The following is a 9,292-nucleotide window of genomic DNA, read 5'->3' as shown; positions in this document are numbered from 1 at the left end:
GGATGTCCTCCTCCGCCACATTCAAGCTCTTGGCCTCAGAATGAACACCAAGAAAAGTGTTCTCACTCCTTCTCAACAAACTGTGTTTTTGAAAGTTCACATGGATTCCGTTCAAATGCAGGCCTTTCTGGCTCCTGCCCGGATTTCCAACCTCAACGCATGTTTGGCCCGCTTCAAGCTAGGCCATCATGTCTTCATGAGCACTTGTCGCAGGATGGTCCTCTCCTCACACTTTTATCAGGTTCTATAACTTGGATCTTGACACGGCTCTGGGTTCTCAGGTTTTATTCGCTTGAACCAGCCATGTATGCTCTCTGGTTCGTAAAGAAAATAAATAAATCGGGCCAGACAAGGCAGCGTTCTTAGCTTGGCGTGTTCGATATATCGTTCCCAATGCGTCATAGCAACGCAGCATTGAGTGAACCTATGAAAGAGAACGTCTCGAGTCACTTGTGTAATGGGATGTGCCCGAATAGCGAATCCGTATTCGGAAAGGCACTGAAAACGAATAATGCGTTCTACGGAGCCACAAAAGGGACATGGTTAGCCGCTTGCTAGCAGTAGCCTGTTACATTACAGTACATAAAATTTCACTTACAACATAAACAGAGAGAGGTAAGGAGAGATGACCGATAGGACATAATGATTTGCAGATCCTGAGCACCACTGACAAACATCTAATCTTGTGAAATGTGTGGTGAGTAGTGCCGCTCCTTAGTAGATTATTCTGTGTGTGATCACGAATCTCAAAAGTGAAAGTAAAAAGCAAACACGCATTCATAAGTGATTTCAATGTCCGCTTATTAAAAACGGCTCCCTGAAAGCACTGAAATATATTTTTCTTGTATATATCGTACTTATTCCCTTTACGGTTGCCGTAGTACACATCATTACCTTTCCAAATACCGAATTCGGATTCGGGCACATCCCTACTTGTGTAACCCATGTTCTCTGAGTAGGGAACCCGAGCCGTTTTTATAGCATAAAATAACTAAAACTACACTCTAAAAAATGCTGGGTAAATAGTGGATAGAACACATGCTGGATTGTTTTCAACCAACAGTTGTGTTAAATGTTTAACCCAAACTTCTGGGCATTAACCCAACCTCTGGGTCTAAACAACTCAGTCACTGGGTTCATCCATATTTTACCCATCGCTGGGTTGTTTTTAATCCAGCATATTTTAGAGTGTAAATTTTTTAGAAAAACAAATGCATACAATAGCATGATAATAACCTACCTAAAAATACAGAAACAACAACAGTTCTGTCAGGACCACTATCGTCAATATGACTTACGGTTAGCATACATTTTAGGTTGGGGGAATGGTTCTCTTCTGGGCAAACACTCCCTGCCCATCCACGCAGCCTAGCATGGATAGAAGCAGGGAGAGCAGAATACCCCCCAAAACAACCATATGCTGATCCCCCCAACCAAAATGCTGATAGCAATCTAACTGAATGCTTACGGAAGAAGAGTGGCGGTGAAGGGGTGCTCTTCTTTATAATCAGCTAAGAAGAGCAGCAAGCCCCTTACCGTAGCAGCGAAGAGGTGCTCTTCTTAATAGCAGCCAAGAAGAGCAGCAAGCCCCTTTTTAATGCAACCTGAAATTAAGTTGCAGAATCCGCTAGATTTCAGCCCAGTTGCCAGTTGTAGCAAACACTGCGTACTGTAGCCGTAGAGCAAGCACTGACAGGTTTAGGGATTGCAGATTCTGCCTAGCCTAAGCTTAGCATCCATAACACAGCATATAACTCAATTCAAGTCATGTTTATACAGATTGTCGCCTCCCATGATATTAGCGTTCGCTGACATACATGTCCTCTATCTGATAACCTGCATTTGTGTAGTAGACAATCCTTACCAATACTCTCGAAGCTTATGCAACAGTGTGTAGCTTGCTTAAGCACGGCATGTTGCAGTAGTCAGACCTAAAGAAATAGCATTACCAATAACCAGATAACCCATAGCAGCAAGCATATCTCAAGATAATTAGGTGGCCTTAAACAATATCTTAACATTAGCTTCTTGCTGTCGCAAGTTTACCCGGATACCAGCACTGCAGAAACACCCGATAGCCTTAGCAACGGCAGGTCTAGCAACGATATGATACTGGACAATAGATAAGCCTTAACAAGCAAGCAATCCCAATATCCTGATAGCTTTAAGCAAAGACCTTCTGAACTGCATAGAGTGGGGCAGTATGCCCTTACAGAAGAATAGAAGTAGCGAAGGGGTGCTCTTTTATAAACAGCTAAAAAGAGCAGCATGTCCCTTTAAAGCAGTACGGTATATGGTCAATACTCAAATTTAGGCAACAGCATTTGCCCTTGTGATTAGTTCCTGAGCGAAGCGATAGCTGCTGAATAATGACTAAAGGGACCTTATGAAGGGAATTATGATTGGTGTCGTGATCCTATAGGTAGACGTGGATCAGCTGAGTGTCAGCTGATGCGAGCTTGACTAACATGGCCTGCCAGAACTATGGCTATGCTCCATTAATTTGATATTTTAGTTTGGCTCAAGTCGCATTTGTTTACATGAAGAGGGTGGGGTTTCTAACCTGTTCTGCAGCCAGCCACCAGGGGGCGAAATGTTCTGGGCTGCATTTCCCAAAAGTATTGTAAGCTTAAGTGCATCATAGACCCATTGAAACTCCAATTGCAATGGAGCTACGATTAACTTCGGCTTATGTTTTGGTCACCTACTGGCATAACAATGTAAATTTGCAGAAAATAATGTATAAAATAATGTACAATAATGTGCAGAAAAATTTCCCTGAAAAAAAAAGTCAGACAGTCAATTAGATTTAAGCACCAGACCTCTTTCTGTAAATATAATATTATATGATTCTAATTCTGACATATAAACATAAACTTGCAGTTTGCATTTCGTTTTTTAAATTGGCATTCATGTAAAACATGATTGTTGATTTAAAGAATGATGGAAAGTAGCTAATTAAGCGTGGCCTACATGGAGGAGATGAGAACGGAGGGTTGGAAGGAAAGCCTACACTTTTATCTTCACCATGTGGAATTGTATAAACCTGGAACATTCAGATGGACAAATCTTTAGAGCAGAGAATACATAGACAAGTGTAGAATATAAATATTACATGAAGCAGCCAGCAACATACAAACACATCAATCCACAGGCTTTGATCTCCATCTGCTGCTTTGTAGGAACAGAAATACCAAACGCTTTTGCTTAGACGGAGGAGGTTGTAACCGAAGGAGGAATACTTCTGATTTTATTCCTATCGCCACAGTCCAGACTCCGACTGCGCAGAAAGAGATTTCATTTCTGAGACATCATTAGACATAAAATGACTCCTGCTATAATTGCGTGTTTGTGATTCGTGCACAGGCGTTTGATGCGCAGATGAGATGAATGTGGCCTTTGTGTATCTAAACAACATTAATCACAGACAAACAACATGGCTACTGTTGCAACTGATACTTTCCCAACTTTACAGCTGGACTTATTCAAGAAGGTTTCTTCACAAGAGTGAAAAGTTCAACCTAACTTACGAACAATAATACTTGAAAATAAAACTTTATCAAACACGAGTGTGCACTGGTGAAGTATTCGAGCCAACTTTAGATCTTTTAAAATAACTATTTTCTATTTGAATATATTTTAATATGTAATTCATTCCTGTGATGCAGAGCTGAATTTTCAGCAGCCACTATTCCAGTCATCAGTGTCACTAACTCTAATATGCTGATTTGCTCAAGAAATATTTCTTATATTTTCAGTGTTGAAAATAGTTATGTTAACTAAAGATTCATATTTTTGTGGAAACCATTATGCATTTTTTCAGGATTCTTTGATGAATAGAAAGTTCAAAATAACAACACATATTTAAAATAGAAGTAATTGGTAACATTATATACAACTTTCAGAGCTGTCATAAACACCTAAATTAAATGAGCCATTTTCATAACTGTATTATATTTATAGTGTTATATAATTTATTATGAAATGTTTTTATTCCTTTAAGGTTTGGGGTCAGTGTTCTTCTGGAGTTAGGAAATATCTTTAGTGTTGCTCATGTTTCTGCTTTCTGGAGTGTCAACGGCCTTTCTGAATTCAGTCCATGAGTAAGTTCTGCCCACATAATTAACCAGACCATATCTGACCTTTAGAGTTGCAGCAAACGAGGGCAAATTGGTTCAGTGAGGTGATTATCTGATGCCAACATTTTCAGTAATTGGGAGTCTGTATTACATGAGTGATCAGGAACAACTGTGAACAAACACACACACACACACACACACACTTCATTTGACATTATGTTCTTATCCTCGCTGGCCTAGGAAAGTATCATTTTGATTTAATACCTCTAGATTAGACAGACTTTGCTGGAGTGTAGACAAGAAAGTGGGTATTTTCTGCCACAGTCTGTTATGTATTCAGTGATGTAAACATAAATATGATCATATTTACATTGAGAAAGATGCATGGAAAATTGCAAAATGTTAATATTGATTAATATGTCTTACTCGTTCAACTTGAGAAACAGGACTACTGTTATAGAAACATCATAAACAATTCAAGTGATTACGTTTTGGTTTGGAAAAGAGTACATATTCAGCCCTCATCCAGATGTTCACAGTTTCCCATGTGGAATTGAAAGTGTTAGAGAGCTTGAAGCTGACTCAAAAACACTCATTTCCTAAGAAAAACCATTCATCAGCTGTCAGGGGTGTACTTTTTGCTGTTCTGGGTACATCTGTGCCTTACAGTAACTGTTTTGTTTGAGCCTGTGCTTGATACTGAAACATGTAGTAGTTTAACGCAGCACTAAATCAAACTAAATACCAAAAACATTTACTAACTCATCTCTGTACATTTGGATCTATACCTACAACTCTATATCATTTCCAGGCCTGGGTAAAGATAAATAAATATATAACGTTTAGTGTAGCTTATATCCCATGACTGGCATTTCCCAACATTGGCTTCCCTTAGATTATTTGTGGCATTAAAGCAGACACCAGCTGGAAGATTAGGGTCATGGCTAATTTAAGAGTCCCAGTTACTGTAACTGTAAGTGGTGGAAAGTTATGCAGGACTGACCTGGGATTATCCTTAACATCCATGATAAATCTGGAAAGAGCAGTTCAGTAGTTTGTGACTTTTCATTCCGTGTGTAATCGGATTTGGGGTAGAAAGAAGAAGAACCACATCTAGTGCCATCTAGTGAAAACATAGGCACAGAGAAATCCTGAATACATAAAATGCCCTTTTGTAGACTCCATGGTGCAAGTGGAAATTCAATGATTTGTTCCACTATCTTAAAATCAAGACAGAGCTGGTCAAGTGACCTTTGACATCTGTCTGAATTAAAAAAATAAAAATACACTCAGAAGATATTCTTTAGAGCAGTGGTGATTGTTTGTTTGCTTATTATGATGTACCAGTAAAAACAATAGTTAATTACAATAGTTAATGGGATTTCAGTTTAAACCTTCAGTTTATATCCTGCATTTATTTATTAACGCTAGAACTTTTTAATATATTAATTGTAATGTTAACATTATCAACGTTAAGGCAAGTAACTAAAATAATGAAAATATAACTGGAAATTCTGAAACTAACATTTAACTTGTTTAAGGCCTATTTGAGTAAACAACAACAACTGACACTAGGTGGCAATGTTGCTCATTACTCTACTCTGCAAGTGATTTTGGTCTTAGTTTTTTATTTTTGATGCAGAAGAGCAGAAAGAACGTTTATAGTAATTACAGCCATTAATGGGAACAATTTAGAAAAATATACATGGTGGGATATAATTGTCTTTTAATTATTTGAAATTTGATCTAGCTAAACAGATCATAATTAATCAAACTATAAACCTGGTACTAATGTGCAGATCTGGCCAAGTGGCCACACTGACACTTCTTCTGAAGTTAGTTTTCAGTTAACTTAATGAAGGACTAGATGAAAGAGTTGGAATAATAAATTCATTAAGTTTGGCAAATCCACATGCGTCCTGCAGAGAGATAATAAAATGTTCATAAGCTCAAACAGGGCTGAGCCTGATAGCAGAGAGAATTCAGTCTGTCTTACATGCACTACTTTCACAAAAGTATAACCACAATTACCAAAATCTCCATGATCTAAATATATTTGTGTGTGTGTGTGTGTGTGTGTGTGTACATACATACATCATACATAACCACACACACACACACACACACACACACACATATATATATATATATATATATATATAAATACATTTTCTTCTTCTTCTTTTTGATCTTCACCTTCACAGTTATCAAACAAACCATTAGGCTATTTTGCTATATTCTTTTGTAAAAAATAAATAAATTTTTTTTTAAAGAAAAATAAATAAAGAAAAACAGCCGGTCTGACCTAAAGAAAAGACATATTGGTTATTTAGTTGACTCTTGTCTGAATGTAAATCTTTGTAAACGGTTGATTCTTAACTAACACAGCCCCCATATGTAATTTGACTAATTTGCCTTTAGTCTAACATCTTATTCTCATCTTATTTTTATTGTCTGTGTGTCGTTGTCTCTGTGAACTGGAAGCTTATGACTTTAAAACAAATTACTTGGCAATAAACGCTCTTTCTGATTCTGATTCTGATTCTAATAGACTAAGCCTGCGTCCCAATGTGCACACTATGGGTAAGAAAATAAAATGAAGATTTTGATAGATGAGACATACAATAAAATAAAAGTAAATAATTATAGCGTACTAAATTACAGCTTAATATCACTTTCGTGTCAAACTTACTTTACACATAGGCCTATTGTTACATTTAATAATTTAACTTAAATTTCATTTGCTTTAAAACACCTTTTTATCCGCGTAGCCTGAAGGACTCTTTTTGCAGCATATCTGACATTTTTACTGTCCTTCCCTTCACATAAATCACCGAACACACATGTTCAAAGTAATTGTGAAAATGTATAAAATGGGATTTGTCACATTGATCAGCCAGTTATCTGCTGCGATAGAGCTGACATCATACAGCAGCGACTAGAGCGGATGCGCTTCAGTCAATTACACACACACACACACACTCTCAGCCATAATAACAGAAGCTCTCCATCAGCATCAGCAAGACAACCGCAGGGGAAGCAGTGAGTATCTCTTTTGCATTCATTTCCGACGAAAAACAAATCGTAGGCTGTGTTATTCGAAACGGTCTATCGTTTAGTCTCCAAACCTCTGCGCAGCGGCTTAGATTGGAGAAATGCGAGAGGAAACGTAGAATTGACTCCGTCTATTCTATTTTCCCAATCGAAAATTCGCTTAATCCCTTCAGTGCACCATAAGAAAGAAAAACATCCATCAATATCTTGACGTATAATGTCTCAGTGAACGCGCAGCTGGTGCGTAATAATGGTACACTCAGAGCGCGCAATGCCGTGTGATGAATTACAAGTAACGCTTAAATGCTTACGTATGATACATAATGAATTATGGTTTGATTAGCGTTCAGTGGTGTTGTAATGGTTTGTGGTCGAAGCTTATTTGAGAGACATCATCTGGACGCCTCACACGTGCTGATGCGCTGTTGTACATCTCAGATAACCTTGATAGAGCCGGTGTTATGCAGATTATTACCCCCCTAGTATTGGTAGGTGTGGGGGAGGGGTTAGGATTAGGCAATCAGATTGAGATTTCAACGAGAGGGGTAATAATTTGGCAGGGGGTCGAAAATGGGCACAACACCGGTAAGGTGTTCGCGTGGAAGAGCCAATAAAACACGCCTGTTCCGTGGCCTGCAGCGTCTTCCACGTGAAGTGATTGTGTCAGAAAAGGAACATGTATTTATTTTAATAGGCTACAGTTTCAAATGTAATGCTTTGTCAAAATACCATTAATTGCGTCTTTAACAATGATGAAAAATAAATAAATGGGGTTTTCAGCAACTGATATTTTGAGATACTGATATTTAGTAAATTTATTAAAAATATATATACATATCAAAATCAGCTGTTTTTGATTGATTAATCTCTAAATGCATGCACCAAATTTAAAAACTATAAATAAATAAAAAACTGTGACTTGCTAATCTGAACTAATATATACACACACACATTTATTTATATATATATATATATTTTTTTTTTTTTTTTTTTTTTTTTCTTTTTTTTTTTTTCTTTTTAAACTAGAACATAATTTGCTCAAAATCAAATAAAAAAAATTTAAATGAATAACTGAAATTACGGAAATTTTATTGGTCAATGCCAACAATCTCAAAATGGCTTAATGTGGGCTGACGTGTCTATCTATCTATCACTAGTGATTGTTGTGTTTGTGTTTTATATTCTGTAGAGGGCTCTTTAATAGCCTATTAGGTTGGAGTAAGATAATGAGAGAGAGCAGTAACCTATCAGATGTTTTCCTCGGTCGGCTAATGAGTAAGACATGAGACAGTGTCTGTGTTGGTGAATTAGTACGCACAGACGCAAGTGTCTGTACACGCACACGGAGTCATAATGACATGGAGAGAGATTCACAGTAACTGAGTAACAACATCACAGAGCTCCAACGTCAGACCCCTCAGAGACAGACTTAATGGAGAGCTATTTACTGACTAACTAGTGCTAAATTGAAAACATCAACCAACAACAGATGCGGTATTGTCAGAGATACAAATTCTCACAGGTGAATGATGGCATGGAAGGATTAAATTATGCAATAACATCAATGTTACTGTGCCTCTTAATTTCCCTAAAGAAATATATTTAGTTATATGAAGAATTCAGATGCAAAAGCCTCTAAGTGTCATTTGAAATTTTCTTCTAAAATAAGCATTTTTATTAGACTCCTATGTGTAGGTTCAGTAATTTAATTTTAATGGGAACGAATAGGTTCTTTTCAATTTTGCCATTAAAGTGAAATAACTGAACAAAAACATAGGAGCCTGACAAAAATGCTAATTTTAGAAGAAAATTTCAGACGGCACTTAGAGGCTTTTGTATCATGTGTATATACTGTATACACATACGAATGTTATATTGCACCAATATAAACACATTTGACACATCCTAAGAGAAAAAACACAACAAAAGGAAAGGAAAAAGGTCCAAAAACCTCTCCCACCAAGTAATTCAGATGTTTTATTGAACATAAAAACCGCTTATAGATGAAAACATCACAATAAACCACAAAAGACTTCCTGTTGTAACACAAAATTTCTAAGTAATGAAAAGTAAGACACTTGCAGAAAGGAAATTGTATAAGTGTTCGGTTGAATATATTGAGTTAATTTGCATTTTTTGCTGGATATAGGACCTAATCA

This window comes from Barbus barbus (assembly GCF_936440315.1).
Source record: "Barbus barbus genome assembly, chromosome: 8".
NCBI lineage: Eukaryota > Metazoa > Chordata > Actinopteri > Cypriniformes > Cyprinidae > Barbus > Barbus barbus.
This window is presented reverse-complemented; position numbering follows the sequence as displayed.